The sequence below is a fragment of the Saccopteryx leptura genome, chromosome 10 (genome assembly GCF_036850995.1).
Source record: "Saccopteryx leptura isolate mSacLep1 chromosome 10, mSacLep1_pri_phased_curated, whole genome shotgun sequence".
Taxonomy (NCBI): domain Eukaryota; kingdom Metazoa; phylum Chordata; class Mammalia; order Chiroptera; family Emballonuridae; genus Saccopteryx; species Saccopteryx leptura.
Window position 1 is genome coordinate 6,997,596 of NC_089512.1, and position 21,849 is coordinate 7,019,444.

The window sequence follows — 21,849 nt, forward strand, 5'->3', positions numbered from 1 at the left end:
AAGACAGTAAATATAATATTTGCAATTTGACTTTTAACAAATTGTTTTCTATGGTAGAACCAGTAATTCACAACTGAACTTAACTATGGTATTTTTCCTTTAGAAGAAAAATTAATTTCTAAATTAAAAATACCTATAATCCTTGAAGATCTTTCAGGAAGATATCATCCAAATATTTCGTCATATAGTTTCCATCTAAAATGAAAAGAGAACTCTATTTATACATTTTTAAATTGGTACCCTACCTTTGCCATTTTTAAAAAAAATAACATTTAAAAGGACAGCAGCAAGGGATCAGAGTAACTATGAAATTACAGCCACCTCTTGAACATGGGTCTGAACTGCATGGGTCCATTTATATGTGAATTTTTTCAGCAAGTACTGTAAATATATTTTCTCTTCCTTACAATTTTCTCTTTTTTTATTGATTGTTTTTACAGAGACAGAGAGAGAGAGAGGGAGGGAGGGAGAAAGGGATAGGGAGAAAGAAAGAAGCATTCGTTGTTCCACTTAGTTGTACATTCCTTGTCTGCTTCCCACATGTGCCCTGACCCAGTGTCAAACCTGCAACCTTATAGTTTCAGGACGATGCTCTAACAGGACAAACTAACAGCCAGGGCCCTTCAAATTTTCTTGTCTCCTGCTCACTTTAATGTAATAATACAGTTATAATACATGTACCATACAAAATATGTTAACTGCCTGACCAGGCGGAGGCGCAGTGGAGAGTGTCGGACTGGGATGCGGAAGGAGCCAGGTTCGAGACTCCGGGGTTGCCAGCTTGAGCGCAGGCTCATCTGGCTTGAGCAGAAAGCTCACTAGCATGGACCCAAGGTCACTGGCTCGAGCAGGGGGTTGCTCAGTCTGCTGAAGGCCCACGGTCATGGCACATATGAGAAAGCAATCAATGAACAACTACGGTTTCGCAACAAAAAACTGATGATTGATGCTTCTCATCTCTCTCCGTTCCTGTATGTCCCTATCTATCCCTCTATCTGACTCTCTCTCTGTCCCTGTAAAAAAAAAAAAAATATATATATATATATATATGTTAACTGATGGTTTATGTTATCGGTCAACAGTATACTATTCATTTAGTTTTGGGGGAGTCAAAAGTTATACATAGATTTCTTATTATTCTTTAGAGAGAGAGAAAGGGAGGAGGAAGAAAGAGTGAAGAGAGGGAGAGGAACATTGATTTGTTGTTTCAATTAATTATTCATTCACTGGTTGACTCTTGTATGTGCCCTGACCAGGGTCAGAGCCCACCTGCAACCTTGGCTAGGGAAACACTATTCTAATCAACTGAGCTAGGAGGCCAGGCCTATATTTTCAGCTGTGCATGGGGTCAGTACCCTTAATACCCATGTTGTTCAAGGTCAACTATATATATATATATATTAGCAAGGGAGGGGACGACAGACAGACAGGAAGGGAGAGAGATGAGAAGCTGAGAAGCATCAATTCTTGGTTGCAGCACCTTAGTTGTTCATTGATAGTTTTCTCATATGTGCCCTGATTGGGGGGCGGGGAGGCCCCAGCAGAGAGGGTGACCCCTTGCTCAAGCGACCTTGGGTTTCAAGGCAGTAACCACTGGGCTCAAGCCAGTGACCATGGGGTCATGTCTATGACCCCACACTCAAGCCAGCAGCCCTGCACTGAAGCTGGTGAGCCCGTGCTCAAGCCGCCGACCCCGGAGGTTTCAAACCTGGGTCCTCAGCATCCCATGCTGACATTTTATTCACTGTGCCACTGCCTGGTCAAGCAACTATATTTTCATATATGTCTCAAAGAAATCTATGTGTCATAATTATATTGACAAGTTACAGGGCTTAGAAAAAAAGAAAGAAAAAGGAAAGTATTCAAAGTAAACAGCTCACAATCTAACCTAAGGTAATGGTGATGGAAATGTATACCCAATTCCCTCCTTCAGTTTAAAAATCAACCATTTTATTCCTATTGTTCAATCCTAAGTGTTGACAAAGTAAATTGTAACTGACTTAAAACTGGACTTTTACTATAAAGTCACCTCCACTGAGGAAATCAACCAATACCTGCATGTATGGGTGGAGCAACAAATCAGTGTTTTTTTTCTTTTCTTTTTTTAACTTTATTTATTTATATTTTACAGAGACAGTGAGTCAGAGAGAGGGATAGACAGGGACAGACAGGAACGGAGAGAGATGAGAAGCATCAATCATTCGTTTTTTGTTGCATGTTGCAACATCTTAGTTGTTCATTGATTGCTTTCTCATCATATGTGCCTTGACCGCGGGCCTTCAGCAGACCGAGTAACCTCTTGCTGGAGCCAGTGACCTTGGGTTCAAGCTGGTGGGCTTTTGTTCAAACCAGATGAGGCCGCGCTCAAGCTGGCGACCTTGGGGTCTCGAACCTGGGTCCTCTGCATCCCAGTCCAATGCTCTATCCACTGTGCCACTGCCTGGTCAGGCTTTTCTTTTCTTTTTATAAAAGAATGTTTGGTTTCATTCATTTTCCCTATCATTTTTCTGCATTTTCTTTTCTCCTATTTATTTTTTTCTTAAGCTGGTAACGGGGAGAGACAGTCAGACAGACTCCCGCATGCGCCCGACCAGGATCCACCCGGCACGCCCACCAGGGGCGAAGCTCTGCCCACCAGGGGGCGATGCTCTGCCCCTCCGGGGGGTCGCTCTGCCGTGACCAGAGACACTCTAGCGCCTGGGGCAGAGGCCAAGGAGCCATCCCCAGCGCCTGGGTCATCTATGCTCCAAAGGAGCCTTGGCTGTGGGAGGGGAAGAGAGAGACAGAGAGGAAGGAGGGGGTGGGGTGGGGAAGCAAACAGGCGCTTCTCCTATGTGCCCTGACCGGGAATTGAACCCAGGTCCCCCGCACGCCAGGCCGACGCTCTACCACTGAGCCAACCGGCCAGGGCCTTATTTTTTTCAAGTGAGAGGAAGGGAGATAGTAAGACAGATTCCTGCATCATGTGCCCCAAATGGAATCCACCCAGCAACCAGTCTGGGGTCTATGTTCAAACTAACCAAACTATCCTCAGCACCCAGGCCAACACTGGAACCAATCAAACCACTGGCTGCAAGAAGGGAAGAAAGAGAGAAAGGAGACAGAAAGGGGGATAGAAGCAGATGGTCACTTCTCGTGTGCCCTGATCACAATCGAACTCGGGATGTCCATACACCAGGCCAACACTCTATTCACTGAACCACCTGGCAAGGGCCCTCACCTCAGTGTTGTTTTTTTTCTCTCTTGGATAAATAAATTGTTTTTCTTTTTCAGAGTTGTATGTATCCTGAGTTCTTAATAAGGTGACAGTTCAGGTACAAGGAAAATTTGAAATAAAAAATTAAAAATAAAAAATTTTTTTTCTTTAATGTTCCCTACAGCAGTGGTCCCCAACCTATTTTGGGCCACAGACTGGTTTAATGTCAGAAAATATTTTGGCCCTGGCCGGTTGGCTCAGCGGTAGAACGTCGGCCTAGCGTGCGGAGGACCAGGGTTCGATTCCCGACCAGGGCACACAGGAGAAGCACCCATTTGCTTCTCCACCCCTCCGCCACGCTTTCCTCTCTGTCTCTCTCTTCCCCTCCCGCAGCCAAGGCTCCATTGGAGCAAAGATGGCCCAGGCGCTGGGGATGGCTCTGTGGCCTCTGCCTCAGGCGCTAGAGTGGCTCTGGTCGCAACATGGCGATGCCCAGGATGGGCAGAGCATCGCCCCCTGGTGGGCAGAGCTTCGCCCCTGGTGGGCGTGCCGGGTGGATCCCAGTCGGGCGCATGCGGGAGTCTGTCTGACTGTATCTCCCTGTTTCCAGCTTCAGAAAAATGAAAGGAAAAAAAAAAAAAAAGGAAAATATTTTCACACACCGGCCTTTAGGGTGGAACCGATAAATGTATCACGTGACCGAGACAAGTGTCAAGAGTGAGTCTTAGACGGATGTAACAAAGGGAATCTGGTCATTTTTTAAAAATAAAACATCGTTCAGACTTAAATATAAATAAAACGGAAATAATGTAAGTTATTTATTCTTTCTCTGCGGACCGGTACCAAATGGCCCACGGACCGCTACCGGTCTGCGGCCCCGGGGTTGGGGACCACTGCCCTACAGGATGTCACTAGGCAATATTAACACTCACTCCCCACCTTTCTTCTGACATGCTCAAGGACCACCTGATTTCCTCAGAGATACAGATCTCACTATCCAAGACTAAGTAAACACTACTACTTTTTTGGTTACTGAATTAGAAATTTTGTCTATTTCTTTATCCTTTAAGATTTCTTGGAAAACCAGAACTTACAACTTTCAAACACCCAGAAAAATATATACTAAATAAAAATCAAAGTCTGTGCTCACTTCAGCAGTACATATACTAAAATTGGAACAATACAGAGATTAGTATAGCCCATGCACAAGAATGACATGCAAATTTGTGAAACATTTCATATTTTTTTGCCTGCTGGCACAATGGATAGTGCGTTGGCTTGGGATGCTGAGGATCCAGGTTCGAAACCCCAAGTTTGCCAGCTTGAACGTGAGATCAAAGACATGACCCCATGGTCACTGGCTTAAAGCCCAAGGTCGCTGGTTTGAGCAAGGGGTCACTGGCTCAGCTGAAGCCCCTGGTTAAGGCACATATGAGAAAGCAATCAATGAACTTAAGTGGCACAACTATGAGTTGATGCTTCTCATCTCTCTCCCTGTCTGTCCCCTCCCCCACCTTCTCGCCTGCTTAAAAAAAAAAAAAATCAAAGTCCAAACAGTGGCTGTGGAGGATAATTTCCAAAATAGGAGATAGAGGAACAGTTGATTTTTTTAAAAAAACTTTTTTCTTTTACTTGTATTTTTTAATAGGTCGTACGATTTTTGTTAATGTTTATTTTATTAATTTGAGAGAGAGGAAGAAAGAGAGAGAGCGAGAGAGAGACAGGAATATCAATCTGTTCCTGCATATACCCTAAACCGGAAACGAACCGGCAATCTTCCTGCTTCGCTGACCAGGCGGTGGCGCAATGGATAGAGTGTTGAACTGGGGTGTGGAGGACCCAGGTTCGAGACCCCAAGGTCGCCAGCTTGAACACAGGCTCATCTGGTTTGAGCAAAGCTCACCAGCTTGGACCCAAGGTCGCTGGCTTGAGCAAGGGGTTACTCGGTCTGCTGAAGGCCCGCGGTCAAGGCACATATGAGAAAGCAATCAATGAACAACTAAGGTGTCGCAACGAAAAACTGATGACTGATGTTTCTCATCTCTGTTCCTGTCTGTCTGTCTGTCCCTATCTATCCCTCTGTCTCACAAAAAAAATCTCCCTGCTTCAGGACAATGCTCTAACCAACCAAGTTATCAGGCCAGGGCCTTTTACTTGTATTTTTATATAAGATACCAGTTACCAGGCAAACAGAATATATTAATATTGCTCCTAGCCTGACTGGTGGTGGCGCAGTGGATCAAGCATCGACCTGGAACGCTGAGGTCGCTGGTTCAAAACCCTGGGCTTGCCTGGTAAAGGCACATATGAGAGTTGATGCTTCCTGCTCCTCCCCTCTTCTATCTCTCTCTCTCATCTCTAAAATGAATAAATAAAAATTAAAAAAATATATTGCTCCTAGCTACAATATGTCACTACCAATAATTTCAGGTCAGACTCATTCTCAGTAAATCTTCACAACCCTATACAGTGGCTTATTTTCTCCTTACAAATGAGGAAGCTAGGATTCAAAAAGGTTAAGTAACTTGCCCAGGATCACACCACTGGCAACGAGAGCCCAGGATCATACTTCCACCAGATTCACGGCCCAAGGTGAATGATCACTCCTCATCACTCTCCCAGAGAGCCAATTCTATGCACAGTTACCTCCAGATTCACAACAAAAGAGCAGGCTTTTTTCACTTTCTCTGAATTCCTCCCTAAGATTTGGACTGAGGTTGCCCAGGCTTCTCACCAACTAGTCAAGAAGCAGAGGCAAACTTCTGGATCCCCTCCTACAGGGGAACCTGAAAAAAGAGGACGCCATTTCATACTTACTGGTGTTCTAGGTTCAGATTTAAATAAACAATTTTCAATCTTTGCAAAGTTAAATATCCCTATTCTAGCCTGACAAGGCAGAGGCGCAGTGGATAGAGCGTCGGACTGGGATGCAGAGGACCCAGGTTCGAGACCCCAAGGTCGCCAGCTTGAGCGTGGGCTCATCTGGTTTGAGCAAAAGCCCACCAGCTTGAACCCAAGGTCAATGGGTCCAACAAGGGATTACTCGGTCTGCTGAAGGCCCGCAGTCAAGGCACATATGAGAAAGCAATCAATGAACAACTAAGGTGTTGCAACATGCAATGAAAAACTAATGATTGATGCTTCTCATCTCTCTCCGTCCCTGTCTATCCCTCGCTCTGACTCACTCTCTATCTCTGTAATAAATAAATAAATAAATAAATAATAAATAAATATCCCTATTCTACTTGGAAGAGTGCTGATATCGCTTAAAAAGGCCAGTATGTTATCACCTTAGTAACAGAACCGATGACACACTTTTTTTTTTTTTACAGAAACAGCTAGAGTCAAAGACATACAGGAACGGAGAGAGATGAGAAGCATCAATCATCAGTTTTTCGTTGCGACACCTTAGTTCAGGGGTCCCCAAATTTTTTACACAGGGAGCCAGTTCACTGTCCCTCAGACCACTGGAAGGCCGGCTATAAAAAAAACTATAAACAAATCCCTATGGGCCCTGGCAGGTTGGCTCAGTGGTAGAGCGTCGGCCCGGCATGCAGGAGTCCTGGGTTCGATTCCCAGCCAGGGCACACAGGAGAAGCGCCCATCTGCTTCTCCACCCCTCCCCCTCTCCTTCCTCTCTGTCTCTCTCTTCCCCTCCCACAGCCAAGGCTCCATTGGAGCAAAGTTGGCCCGGGCGCTGAGGATGGCTCTGTGGCCTCTGCCTCAGACACTAGAATGGCTCTGGTTGCAACAGAGCGAGGCCCCTGATGGGCAGAGCATTGCCCCTGGTGGGCATCCCGGTCAGGCGCATGCTGGAGTCTGACTGCCTCCCTGTTTCCAACTTCAGAAAAATACAAAAAAAAACAAAACCCTATGCACACTGCACATATCTTATTTTAAAGTAAAAAAACCAAAACGGGAACAAATACAATATTTAAAATAAAAAACAAGTAAATTTAAATCAACAAACTGACCAGTATTTCAATGGGAACTATGGGCCCGCTTTTGGCTAATGAGATGGTCAATGTGCTCCTCTCACTGACCACCAATGAAAGAGGTGCCCCTTCTGGAAGTGCAGGGGAGGGGCCAGATAAATGACCTCAGGGGGCCCGTAGTTTGGGAACCCCTGCCTTAGTTGTTCATTGATTGCTTTCTCGTACGTGCCTTGACCATGGGCCTTCAGCAGACCGAGTAACCCCTTGCTCAAGCCAGCGACCTTGGGTCTAAGCTGGTGAGCTTTGCTCAAACCAGATGAGCACGTGCTTAAGCTGGAGACCTCGGGGTCTCGAACCTGGGTCCTAAGCATCCCAGTGCGATGCTCTATCCACTGCGCTACCGCCTGGTCAGGCTATGACAGCACTTTGATTTCCTTATATGTTCAATATTATTCCTACATTCCAGACAGAAAAGAAGTAAGAAATAATTATTTTCCTCCAGAGCCAGAAACCTGACACCTACCCTGGGCTAAAGGATCCAAACTGAAGACTTCTCACCTGAAAGTTGACAAAAACAGAGATTTTTTGGTGAGTCTAACGATGTTTACACTCCAGACATAACATTTAGTCCTGAATGGTCATTTAAAACTAAGTCTACCTCTCTGAAAAAAACTAGTTAGCACAAAAAAATATGAACCAGAAACTTAAGTTTCAAAACCCCACACTATATGACTGTGCTGTCAAATACGGTAGCCATGGCCATGTGTGGTTTTTAAATTTCAACTTCAAAACTAAATACAATTTAAAATTTGTTTTTTCGCCTGACCTGTGGTGGCGCAGTCAGATAAAGCGTCGACCTGGAACACTGAGATGGCCAGTTCGAAACCCTGGACTTGCCTGGTCTAGGCACAAACGGGAGTTGATACTTCCTGCTCCTCCCCCCCCCCTCTTTCTCTCTCTCCCTCTCTCTCTCTCCTTTCTGAAAATTGAATATATGAAGTCTTTAAAAAAATAAAATGTTTTTTCAATGGCACTAACCCTGAGTCAAATTCTGAATGGCCACTTATGGCTAGTGGCCACGCTACTAACAGCGAAGGTATAGACTATGTCTACTGCGGCAGAAAGTTCCACGGGACATGGCAAACAACAATCAGGACTTAGGTGAAGTCACCCGAGAACACCGCGGCCTCGGCCTCGGCCCCAGCCCCAGCCAGCCAAGCGGCGTCCTGGGAGGCGGCGACGCAGGCCTGGGCCGCGTGTCCCTCCCCAGGCGCCGGGACAGCAGCGAGGACACGGAACCCACGCACTGGAGGACCCTTCCCCGGCGGGCGTCAACTAACCGCGCGGGCAGCTCTGCGGGTGCTCCCGGCGGTGACCCGAGTGGGGCCCCCGGAGGAGGCGCGTTTCCCGGCGCCCGCTGCGGAGGGCCCAGCTGCGCCGCCGCCGGTCGGTCAGAGGCGCTGGCCTCCGACCTCTCCGCGAACTCGAGAGGCGTTGAGCAGAGGAAAAACGGAGAGGCCGGGCGCCCGCCCGCTCGCTCCCCTCCGCCGGATTCTTCAGCCGCCCCTCCACAGACGGCGGCGGGAGCTAAGACCCGTACCCGCTGCCGGGGAGCGGGGGCCTCGCGGGCGGCGACGAAGGCGGAGCCCCGGCCGGGCTTGGAGGCGGACGGCGAGCCCACCCCCTCCCCGGCCGGCCGGGTAAACAAGGCCGCAGCTCGCTCTTCACACTTACCAGGAGCCTCGGTCCCACGGCCGTTGAGCCCCAGCAGGACAGACCGAGTCAGGCTGGACAGGGATTGGACCCAGGCGCGGCGGCAGCGACGGCGACAGCAGGCCTAAGCGGGTCAAGGCCCGCGCTGCTTCCTCCGGCAGAGCGATCTCTACAACTCCGGAAGTGCTCGGCGCGTTTGCGTCACTTCCGGTCCAGGGTCGACCGGCGGTCGCCAGGGTCGGGGGCAGGCGCTGGGTGATCGCGTCCTTGAGGAGAGGGTTGGTTGTAGCCCAGCCCTGGGTCTCTGAGTTTGACCTGGGTGTGCCCGGCTCGGAGGGATGAGGGAGGCCGCAAGGGAGAGGGCTGGGCTTACTAGAGCGTGGTCCCGGCCTCGCTTCCGGCTTTCGGCTACCAGCACCGGGTTCGGGATTTTTTTTTCCATTGGTTTGAGAGGGAGAGAGAGAGAGAGAGAGAGAGAGAGAAGGGAGGAGAGAGAGGGAAGTATCAACTCTCTCTTCCACTCAGTTCCATTTAGTTGTGCACTCATTGATTGCTTCTTGTAGGTGCCTGACCGAGGATCCAACTGCAACCTCGACCTGGGGCGCGGGGTGGATGTCTTATCCAGTGAGCAGCGCCACCAGGGCCCAGATATTTTTAACCAGCCTTTTTGTGATGGACTCCTCGCCTCAGAATTTGCACTCAGATGTTGGGTGCGGTGATAATACATTGACGTCCCTGGCGTGGATAAAGGACTGTTGTTTGCCAGCTCCTGGCTGGATGAAGGAGAGCAGGGCCTTGGATCTGCCTGGAGGCTCTTCCTTACGCCCACGCTTTGAGGACTTGGCCTAGCTGCCCCTGAGCCAGGGGACGTCTCGGTGCCCTGATTCTCAGTCCAGATAAGGATCACACATACAATAGTTGTTCATTTGACGCTGTACCCACTGCGCCACCACCTGTTAGGCAAGACTGAACCTTAACTGCCTTGCTGCACATTTATTTTTTCCACACTGTATTGAAAGTGCAAATTATGACTTGTACTACTTTTTAGGACCTGTTTTCAACTGTTACGGCTAGAGAACGCCACAGAGGTTCACTCAAATTGCTGCTGCGCGAGTAGAAACACCAGTGTGAAGCTGGTGATGTTAGAGAGTGTCCTGCCTGGGCTGTGCAAGTCTGTAAATGACCCAAACCATTTTCACCCATACATGAGTCGTGTATGTACTGATATTTGAGATATCTATGCGTAATAGGCACTTTTATTTATTTATTGCTTCTTGTATGTACTTGTGTTTTTTGTTTTTTGTTTTTAGAGAGAGAGAGAGGAACGGAGAGGGACAAAAACATTAATCTGTTCCTGTACATGCCCTGTATGTGCCGAGGATGAACCCACAACCTCTGTGTCTGAGGAAGATGCTCTAACCAACTGAGCTATCCAGTTAGGGCATACTCATGTATTTCTTCCTTTCTTTTTATTTTATTTTATTATTATTATTTTTTTTTTTTCTGACGTTGGAAACGGGGAGGCAGTCAGACAGGATCCACCAGGGGGCGATGCTCTGCCCATCTGGGGCGTTGCTCTATTGCAACCAGGGCCATTCTAGCGCCTGAGGCAGAGGCCATGGAGCCATCCTCAGCGCCCAGGCCGACTTTGCTCCAATGGAGCCTTGGCTGCGGGAGGGGAAGAGAGAGACAGAGAGGAAGGAGAGGGGGAGGGGTGGAGAAGCAGATGGGCGCTTCTCCTGTGCCCTGGCTGGGAATCGAACCCAGGACTCCTGCACGCCAGGCCGATGCTCTACGACTGAGCCAACCGGCCAGGGCCCTCTTCCTTTCTTTAAGTGAGGGTAGGGGAGATAGACTCCTGCATGTGCCCTGACTGGCATCTACCTACAACTCCCGTCTGGGGCCAATGCTCAAATCAACCAAGCTGTCCTCAGCATCTGAGGCTGATGCTAGAGCCAGTCAAGCCACTGACTGCAAGATAGGTAGAGAGAGAGAAGGGGGAGAGAGAAGGGAAGAGAAGCAGATGGTCGCTTGTCATGTGTGTCCTGACTGGGGATCGAACCTGGGACATCTGCACACTGGGTCGATGCTCTATCCACTTAGCCAACCGGCCAGGGCCTTCATGTATTTCTTTTTTTTTTTTTTTTTTTTACAGAGACAGAGAGTAAGTCAGAGAGAGGGGATAGACAGGGACAGACAGACAGGAATGGAGAGAGATGAGAAGCATCAATCATTAGTTTTTCATTGCGTGTTGCAACACCTTAGTTTTCATTGATTGCTTTCTCATATGTGCCTTGCCCGCGGGTCTTCAGCAGACCGAGTAACCCCTTGCTGGAGACAGTGACCTTGGGTTCAAGCTGGTGGGCTTTTACTCAAACCAGATGAGCCCGCGCTCAAGCTGGCGACCTCGGGGTCTCGAACCTGGGTCCTCTGCATCCCAGTCCAATGCTCTATCCACTGAGCCACTGCCTGATCAGGCTTTTTTTTTTTTTAATTTTTTTAATTTTTTTATTTTTTATTTATTCATTTTAGAGAGGAGAGGGAGAGACAGAGAGGGAGAGAGAGAGGAGACACAGAGAGAGAGAAGGGGGGAGGAGCTGGAAGCATCAACTCCCATATGTGCCTTGACCAGGCAAGCCCAGGGTTTTGAACTGGCGACCTCAGCATTTCCAGGTCAACGCTTTATCCACTGCGCCACCACAGGTTAGGCCCCCTTCATGTATTTCTTACACAAGTTTCAGCTTCCAGTTTAACTCATAACATGTACTTAAGTCAGATGTAAATACTGTACATATTAGAAAACCCCAAATTAATTTGGAGAGAAAATTAAGAGTAACGAGTTTATGTTTATTGTAAGAATATGAGTTTTGTATATTAGCAACATAAAAATCTACTATAATCCAGGCCTGACCTGTGGTGGCGCAGTGGATAAAGTGTCAACCTGGAAATGCTGAGGTTGCCGGTTCAAAACCCTGGGCTTGCCTAGTCAAGGCACATATGGGAGTCGATGCTTCCTGCTCCTCCCCCCTTCTCTCTCTCTCTCTGTCTCCTCTAAAATAAAATAAAAAATAAAAATAATTTAAAAATAAAAATCAATAAATAAAACCTTTAAAAAAGAATCCATTCTACTTATTTACATTTATTTTTGAGAAAACATATTCCTTTAAATTATGATACTAGCAAAGGACTCAAAGTATATTTTCTGCGAATTAACTATTAATTAGAAGCTCTCACTTGAGGTTGCTGGTAATAAATCCTCTCCAGTGAGTAAAAGGGAAACAGTTTTTCTGTGGAATTATTGTATTTTCACAATAGAAAATAAGGTCATTCACATATCTACCACACCAGTGCACATGCAATGGATGAGAAACCTCTCTTTCCCCTGGTAAAGGTAAGTTTGTTAAAGACACAGATCAACCTTATTTTCAATATTACTCCATTAAATAAACATTTATTGGGCTAATGATAATATTTTTAACTAGTTTCAGTTTCTCTCTAGTAAACAAAGATTTAAAAATTAAGTCAAAGCATTTAAGGATATGTGTGTGTGTGTGTGTATGTGCAAGCATGTGTATATACATAGATATACTTTGGAATGGTGATTTTTTTTTTTTTTTTTTTTTAGAGAGAGAAAGAGGCAAGAATATCTATCTGTTTCTGTATATGCTCCAACAAGGGATTGAACACACAACCTCTGCATACCTGGACAACACTCTAACCTAACCAACCGAGCTATCCAGCTAGGGCTGGAATGGTAATTCTAGCAGGAAAAAGTTTGCAGCATCCCAAATGTCCAAAAGTAAGGGTTTTTTATTTTTTATTTTTATTTATTTATTTTTTTTCCAGAGACAGAGAGAGAGTCAGAGGGATAGACAGGGACAGACAGACAGGAATGGAGACAGATGAGAAGCATCAATCATTAGTTTTTCGTTGCACATTGTGACTTCTTAGTTGTTCATTGATTGCTTTCTCATATGTGCCTTGACCGTGGGCCTTCAGCAGACCGAGTAACCCCTTGCTGGAGCCAGCGACCCTGGGTCCAAGCTGGTGAGCTTTTGCTCAAGCCAGATGAGCCCGCACTCAAGTTGGCGACCTTGGGGTCTCTAACCTGGGTCCTTCCACATCCCAGTCCAATGCTCTATCCACTGCGCCACCGCCTGGTCAGGCCAGGGTTTTTTAAATTATGGGATAATATACAATAAAGAAAGCCATTAATATTGATCCTGTACAAAGGCATCTATTGACAAGGAAAGGTATTTGTAATATATACGGTCTACCAGAAAGTTCTGTCCATTTTTGGAATAAAACAAAATACAAATTTTTCTTACCCTCAATAAACTTTATTAAATAATAGAATTGCCATTATTATTAATGATTTCTTGCCAGTATGAGGGCAATTTGTATATTCTATTTTTTTTCTTTTTTGTATTTTTTTTTCTGAAGTTGGAAACAGGGAGGCAGTCAGACTCCTGCATGCGCCCAACTGGCATCCACCCAGCATGCCCACCAGGGGAGTCGCTCTGTTGCAACCAGAGCCATTCTAGCGCCTGAGGCAGAGGCCACAGAGCCATCCTCAGCGCCTGGGCAGCTTTGCTCCAATGGAGCCTTGGCTGCGGGAGGGGAAGAAAGAGACGGAGAGGAAGGAGAGGGGGAGGGGTAGAGAAGCGGATGGGCGCTTCTCCTGTGTGCCCTGGCTGGGAATCAAACCCGGGATTCCTGTACGCCAGGCCAACGCTCTACCACTAAGCCAACTGGCCAGGGCCTGTATATCCCTTTTTTATTTTATTTTTTTGTGTTTTTCTGAAGCTGGAAACGGGGAGAGACAGTCAGACAGACTCCTGCATGTGCCCGACGGGGATTCACCCAGCACGCCCACCAGGGGCGACGCTCTGCCCCTCCAGGGCCTCGCTCTGCCGCGACCAGAGCCACTCCAGCGCCTGGGGCAGAGGCCAAGGAGCCATCCCCAGCGCCCGGGCCATCTTTGCTCCAATGGAGCCTTGGCTGCGGGAGGGGAAGAGAGAGACAGAGAGGAAGGAGGGGGGGTGGAGAAGCAAATGGGCGTTTCTCCTATGTGCCCTGGCCGGGAATCGAACCCGGGTCCCCCGCACGCCAGGCCGACGCTCTACCGCTGAGCCAACCGGCCAGGGCCTGTATGTCCCATTTTTGAAAAATGTTTTATCTTTTTCTTTTTTAATTTTTTTATTTATTCACTTTAGAAGAGAGAGAGAGAGAAGGGGGAGGAGCAGGAAGCATCAACTCCCATATGTGCCTTGACCAGGCAAGCCTAGGGTTTTGAACCGGCGACCTCAGCATTCCAGGTCGACGCTTAATCCACTGTGCCACCACAGGTCAAGCCAAGCCAGGGTTGTGAACCGGCAACCTCAGTGTTTCCAGGTTAACGCTTTATCCACTGTGCCACCACAGGTCAGGCAATGTTTTATCTTTTGATGGGAAAAATTGAACCAGTGCTTGTGTGATATCTTCTTCATTTTTGAATTTTTTGCCCTTCAAAAGTTTGTAAGGACAAAAACAAGTGATAGTCGGAGGGTGCTAAGTCTGGGGAATATGGTGGATGCGACAGAATTTCCCAGCCTAGTTCTGCAATTTTTTGACGAGTCCCCAAAGCAGCATGTGGCCTGGCATTATGATGATGCAGTATGATGTTCTTCCTATTGAACATCGCCAGCCTCTTTTCTTGGACTGCTGTCTTTAAATTATCCAGTTGCTGACAATACTTCTCCGAATTGAGCTTTTCGTTCGTTTTGTTGTTTTTGTATTTTTCTGAAGCTGGAAACGGGGAGGCAGTCAGACAGACTCCCGCATGCGCCCGACCGGGACCCACCCGGCATGCCCACCAGGGGGTGATGTTCTGCCCATCCGGGGCGTTGCTCTGTTGCAACCAGAGCCATTCTAGCGCCTGAGGCAGAGGCCGTGGAGCCATCCTCAGCGCCCGGGCAAACTTTGCTCCAATGGAGCCTCAGCTGCGGGAGAGGAAGGGAGAGACAGAGAGGAAGGAGAGGGGGAGGGGTGGAGAAGCAGATGGGCGCTTCTCCTTTGTGCCCTGGCCGGGAATCGAACCTGGGACTTCCGCATGCCAGGCCGACGCTCTACCACTGAGCCAACCGGCCAGGGCCTCATTCGGTTTTAAAAGCTCATAATGTATTGGTCCTCGAATGTCCCACCATATACACAACATTCTCTTATTTAGAGTCAAATTTGGTTTAGAGGTGGAAGGGCTAGGTTTTCCAGGTTCACAATTACGATGTTTTCGTAGGTAATCCACTTTTTATCCCCAGTTATCATCCGGTTCAAGAAGGGCTCAATTTTGTTCCGAGCAAGCAGAGATGTGCATATGACGACTCGATCATCCAAATTCTTCTGACTTAATTCATGTGGCACTCATCTTGAATATTTCCACACCAATCCTATCTTCCGATTATGGTCCGAAATGGTTTGCTGAGCTGAATTAAGCCTTTCTGCTATCTCCGATGTCAGAAAAGGATCTTGCTCCAACATGGTCTTAACAACATCATCATTGATCAAAGATGGTCGCCCAGAACGTGGCTTATCAGAAAGGTCGAAATCACCTGTTTCGAATTTTTCGAACCATCTTCTGCATGTCCTATCAGAAACTGTACTTTCACCAAACATTTTCAATAAATTTCTACATGCTTCTGTAGCATTTCTTCCTTGTTGAAATTCGTAAAAATACAGTGGTGTAAATGAACTTTATCAGTAGCCATGGGTACACTATGGAAAGTTCTGTCCGTTTCTATCACAAGTTTCGACATGTAAGCATATGTTTATTTGGCGCATGTGTGCCTCTCTATTTTTATCACTTAATGTATACATACTGACATCGCAAATCAACTAAAACAAAGTTGATTCACGTTAGTCTTATGTGTGAAGTGATAGTGTACCCATGGCTACTGATAAAGTTCATTTACGCCACTGTATTTTTACAAATTTTGTAAAATTTTCACAAAATTTATATTTTGTTTTATTCCAAAAATGGACAGAACTTTCCGGTAGACAGTATATTTACTTCTGTGAATGAGAGAGAGATAGAAAAAGGAGAGAGATAAGAAGCATCAAATTGTAGTAGCTCACTTTAGTTGTTCATTGATTGCTTCTCATACATGCCTTGCTCTGGGGGCTCAAGCCAGGCCAGCAGCCCCTTGCTTAAGCTAGCTACTTTAGGATTATGTTAATGGTCCTGAACTGAAGCCAGGAACCCTGTGCTCAAGCTGGCAAGCTGCATTCGAGGCAGGGACCTTGGGGTTTCAAACTGGGGACCTCAGCATCCCAGGTCAGTGCTCTATCCACTGCACCACCACCAGTCAGGCTGTAATATACTCCTAAGTGATAGGATACGAAACAATTATTATACTCCATTTTTTCAAAATATACATGAATGTAAAATATATGATGTCTCTCATGCTTTCTTGGGACAGGGATCTGTACAGACCACAGTGGGAAGTGTTTATCAGCTTCTTAATGTCTAGGGCAGGGGTCCCCAAACTATGGCCCACGGGCTGCATGCGGCCCCCTGAGGCCATTTATCCGGCCCCCGCTGCACTTCCGGAAGGGGCATCTCTTTCATTGGTGGTCAGTGAGAGGAGCACATTGACCACCCCATTAGCCAAAAGCAGGCCCATAGTTCCCACTGAAATACTGGTCAGTTTGTTGATTTAAATTTACTTGTTCTTTATTTTAAATATTGTATTTGTTCCCGTTTTGTTTTTTTACTTTAAAATAAGATATGTGCAGTGTGCATAGGGATTTGTTCATAGTTTTTTTTATAGTCCGGCCCTCCAACGGTCTGAGGGACAGTGAACTGGCCCCCTGTGTAAAAAGTTTGGGGACCCCTGGTCTAGGGCTTCAGAAGATTCAAAAGGTGGGAGCTGGAATTATTGGAAGAGTTATTTACTCATACATATCTGGTGGCTGATGGTGGCTGTCAGCTGAAAGCCTTGCTGGGACCGTGAGCCAGAACACACACACGCAACCTCTTCATGTGACCTGGTTTTCCTGGAAACATAGTGGCTGTGTTCCAAGGACAAGTATCTTAAGAGAGAGAGGGCCAGGGGGAAGCTGTATGTCCTTTTATGACCTAGACTTTGGAGCATTACTTCTCTACCACATCTTATTGATCCAAGCAGTTACAAAGGTCCTCTCAAGTGCAAGGGGAGGTGAAACCCCACTCTTGATGGAGTAATACTAACGTGATATTACATTGTAAGAAAAGCATGTATCACTTCTCGAACTTTTGGCTAAGATCAAGTGTAGAAAAGCATGTAGAATGGGACATATTTTGGTGTGGCTATGTTCGTAAAATATAATCTGTCACATAACATATATCTACCTACCTATCTATCTATATCTATTTTTTTTTTTTAGATTTTTTTTCCTTTCTTTGTGGCAGAGACAGTCAGAGAGACGGACAGATAGGGACAGACAGGAAGGAAGAGAGATGAGAAACATCAATTCCTTGTTGCGGTTCCTTAGTTGTTCATTGACTGATTTCTTGTATGTCACTGACCGGGGGGCTACGGCAGACTGAGTGACCCCCTGCTCGAGGGAGCGACCCTGGGCTCAAGCTGGTGAGCCCTGCCCAAACCCAATGAGCCCACGCTCAAGCTGGTGATCTCAGGGTCTTGAACCTGGGTCCTCAGCGTCCCAGTCTGACGCTCCATCCACTGAGCCACTGCCTGGTCAGGCTAAATTTTTATTTATTCTTATTTATTCTTTCTTTCTTTTTTTTTTTTTACAGAGACGAAGAGAGAGAGTCAGAGAGAGGGATAGATAGGGACAGACAGACAGGAATAGAGAGAGATGAGAAGCATCAATCATCAGTTTTTTCACTGTGACACCTTAGTTTTCATTGATTGCTTTCTTATCTGTGCCTTGAGCCTGACCAGGTGGTGGCGCAGTGGATAAAGTGTCGGACTGGGATGCGGAGGACCCAGGTTCGAGACCCCGAGGTCACCAGCTTGAGGGCGGGCTCATCTGGTTTGAGCAAAGCTCACCAGCTTGGACCCAGGATCACTGGCTCCAGCAAGGGGTTACTCGGTCTGCTGTAGCCCCACAGTCAAGGCACATATGAGAAAGTAATCAATGAACTAAGGTGTGAACAACTAAGGTGTCGCAACGAAAAACTAATGATTGATGCTTCTCATCTCTGTCCATTCCTGTCTGTCTGTCCCTATCTATCCCTCTCTCTGACTCTTTCTCTTTCTCTCTCTCTATGTAAAAAAAAAAAAAGAAAGAAAGAAAAGAAAAAGTTTATATGTGCCTTGACTGTGGGCCTTCAGCAGACCAAGTAACCCCTTGATCAAGCCAGAGACCTTGAGTCCAAGCTGGTGAGCTTTGCTCAAACCAGATGAGCCCACGCTCAAGCTGGCGACCTCGGGGTCTCAAATCTGGGTCCTCCGCATCCCAGTCCGACGCTCTATCCACTGAGCCACTGCCTGGTCAGGCCTATTTACTCATTTTTAGAAAGAGAGGAGAGAGAGCAAGAGATAGAGAGACAGAGAGAGAAAGAGAGAAGGGGGAAAAGAGCAGGAAGCATCAACTCCCATATGTGCCTTGACCAGGCAAGCCTTGGGTTTTGAACTGGCGACCTCAGCATTCCCAGGTCATCGCTTTATCCACTGTGCCACCACAGGTCAGGCTATCTATCTTTCATCTTTGCCTTTAGTGATTTTTTTTTTTTTAGAGACAGAGAGGGAGAGAAACAAGGAGGGAGAGAGATAAGAAACATCAACTCTTAATTGCAGCACTTCAGTTCATTGATTGCTTCTCATATGTGCCTTGACTTGGGGGCTCCAGGTGAGTCAGTGACCCCTTGCTCAAGCTAGTGACCTTTGGGCTCAAGCCAGCAACCATGGGATCATGTCCATGATCCTACACGCTCAAGCCGGCAACCCTGCGTTCAACCGGTGACCTTAGGGTTTTAATCCTAGGACTTCAGCATCCCAGGTCAACACTATCTACTGCGCCACCACTGGTCAGGATATCTTTAATGATCTTAATTATACAGCTAATATATTGATACATCAAAGTTGTAAAAAATTCATGCAAACGTATTAATAGCAACATGTGAATATTTCTGATAACTCACTCCAACTCCCATTACCCTATCCAGGGTTGGTTGCTGCCAATGTCCAGAGTTTGGTGCACATATTTCAGGACTTTTTCAGATACATACATGTTTATGTTTATAGTTATATACATTTTATGCCGCATGAGGGAACTCAGGGGTGGCAATGAGTAAATACTTTATGATTTAAACTAGATCAAGTTCTACAAAATGCCAACTAATTTGTTGTAGAGGAAAGTAAATCAATGGTTACTTGGAGAGTTAGGGAAAGCAGGGAGAGAGATTATTAAAGAGCATGAAGTAAATATGGGCCGGTTGGCTCAGCGGTAGAGCGTCGGCCTGGCGTGCGGGGGACCCCGGTTCGATTCCCGGCCAGGGCACATAGGAGAAGCGCCCATTTGCTTCTCCACCCCCCCCCCCTCCTTCCTCTCTGTCTCTCTCTTCCCCTCCCGCAGCCGAGGCTCCATTGGAGCAAAGATGGCCCAGGCGCGCTGGGGATGGCTCCTTGGCCTCTGCCCCAGGCGCTGGAGTGGCTCTGGTCGCGGCAGAGCGACCCCCCCCCCCAGGGGCAGAGCATAGCCCCCTGGGGGTCAGAGCGTCGCCCCTGGTGGGCGTGCCGGGTGGATCCTGGTCGGGCGCATGCGGGAGTCTGTCTGACTGTCTCTCCCCATTTCCAGCTTCAGAAAAATACAAAAAAAAAAAAAAAAAAAAGAGCATGAAGTAAATATGGATGCTCTTCCCTTTTTAAATATTATGAGAGTAGCCTGACCCGTGGGGACACAGTGGATAAAGCGCCACCCTGGAATGCTGAGGTTGCCGGTTCAAAACCCTAGGCTTGTCTGATCAAGGCACAAATGGGAGTTGATGCTTCCTGCTCCTCCCTACCTTTTCTCTCTCTCTCTCTCTCTCTCTCTCTCTCTCTCTCTCTCCTATCTAAAATGAATGAATGCATAAGTAAATACTAGTAAGTAAAGGCATATTGTGGGAGACTGCAAACTGGCAAAGCCCTCGCACTTCAAGACTTAGCCAAAGATTAAGCTCTTCCCCACAACTCTATATGGCTATGAAGGTTAGTATTTCTACTGGTCTCATCCCCCCACCTCACTTGTTGCTAAAAGCAGTTTTCTTCTTACCTATTGTTTTGTGAAGTTAAGATGTTACACTTGGGCCTGACCTGTGGTGGCGCAGTGGATAAAGCGTCGACCTGGAAAGCTGAAGTCACTAGTTCAAAACCCTGCACTTGTCTGGTCAAGGCACATATGGGAGTTGATGCTTCCTACTCCCCCCACCCCTAAAATGAATAAATAAATTTTAAAAATTAAAAAGAAAAAAGATGTTATGCTTGGTGGAAGGTTTTTTGCACTTGGGAGATTTCCTGATGTAGCTCAGAGGTGTGACTTTATATCTAAGCTTTCTTTTGTTTTGTAAAATAACTCTGCTTTGCACTATAAAAATAAAGCTTTTTGGGAATGCAGGTCACTCTTGTAGGAAAAGCCTACAGAGACCTCCTGATCCATCCTTTTTTCTGTGTCTCTTTTTCTCAATCCTCCACCATTTGCACTCGAGACCTGAAAAATTACTAGTCACGTGGGTTCGCGACAGCTTATGCATGTTATAAACTCATAATAACAAAGTGTACAGGTTATGGGGACCTCATTGCACATGGGAGCCAGTTTGTCCAGCAGATCTTTGAGGAAGCTGTGGATTTCCATATTAATGACAAAAGCTAGAAGAGAGAAGTGTGCTGCAAATGGGGGGATTATGTCATGTGTCCCTGGATGTGAGCAGCTCCCTTAACTGGGTGGTCTCCATGCTTCCACCCTTGCCCTCCTACATATATATATATTCTGCACATTGTCTAGAATTTTTGAAAGCATATCATTTCCCTGTTCTAAACCCTTCAAATTTTTCACACAGGCTTTGGCATTAGAGGCCTACAGAGAATAGGGTCTAGAGCCAGATAACCAGGGTTGTAGTGCAAGTTTGGCAATGTCATAGCTGTGTGATCTTTGGCAAGGAAGCACAACTCTCTGTGACTTTGATGTCTCATTTGTGAAATGGGGATAATAATAGTACCTTCCACTGAGTGAAAAAGAGGATTTATATGTACTATAGCTTTTTATTAATGAAAAAATGGTTTGTATGTATTTATGTGTACCTGTAGATATAAATGTGTATATAGATGCACAGTCCTGGAAGGACAGGTAAAAAATGTTAATATTTTAAATTCTTTTTTTCTTTTTGCCAACAAATATCTTTTTTGTTATTTCTAAAACTTAAAAGCCTGACCAGGCAGTGGTACAGTAAATCTGGGATGCTAAGGACCCAGGTTCAAAAGCCCAAGGTCACCACTTGTGTGCAGGCTCATTCAGCTTAAGCACGGGTTCACCAGCTGGACCATGCAAGAGTGTGAGATCATAGACATGACTTCATGGATGCTGGCTTGAGCCCAAAGTTTCTGGCTTGAGCAAGGGGTCACTGGCTCAGCTGGAGCCCCCTGGTCAAGGTACATATTAGAAAGCAATCAATAAACAACTACGGTGCTGCAACTATGAGTTGATGCTTCTCATCTCTCTTCCTGTCTGTCTCTGTCTCTCCTTATCTCTCTCTCGCTAAAAACAAAAACAGTGAAGAAAGTGAAGAGTAGGGGGAAACGCAACATAGAAGCTCAAAGTGCTCTGAGAAGGAGAGTACTCTGTGTGAAAGGGGACGAGGTAGAGGGCAGTTAAGTAACTGGTCTGTGTCGTAAACCAGGAGAAGATCAGTTGGCTTAGATAAAGATACAGCTTAGGGGAAAACAAGGTTGAAGAAGTAAACTGGCGAGAGATTATGAAAAGTTTGATTTCCCTGAAATACTTGTATTTTCTTCTGATGCAATGAAGAGCTGAGGAGATTTTTGGCCA

The 21,849-nt window shown here is 46.5% G+C and overlaps 1 protein-coding gene and 1 non-coding gene across 5 annotated transcripts in view; one reads left to right on the top strand and one right to left on the bottom strand.

Moving 5' to 3' along the window:
* The window catches only part of ARIH2 (ariadne RBR E3 ubiquitin protein ligase 2), a 70,937-nt gene extending 61,908 nt beyond the window's left edge, over positions 1–9,029 (bottom strand). Inside the window, exons 1-3 of one of the 4 annotated variants that reach the window (XM_066351790.1) lie at positions 8,866–9,028; positions 7,655–7,689; positions 134–195 (exon numbers count right to left, since the gene is read on the bottom strand). The gene's annotated coding sequence lies outside the window, so the exon portion shown is untranslated. Of the gene's footprint in view, positions 1–133; positions 196–7,654; positions 7,690–8,865 lie in introns of all 4 variants that reach the window. The other 3 variants (XM_066351789.1, XM_066351791.1, XM_066351792.1) reach the window with 3 other exon arrangements.
* On the top strand, positions 4,339–4,442 carry LOC136382665 (U6 spliceosomal RNA). The gene has a single exon (XR_010747291.1). It is a non-coding gene; the product is annotated as a U6 spliceosomal RNA (small nuclear RNA).
* Positions 9,030–21,849: the final 12,820 nt, after the last annotated feature.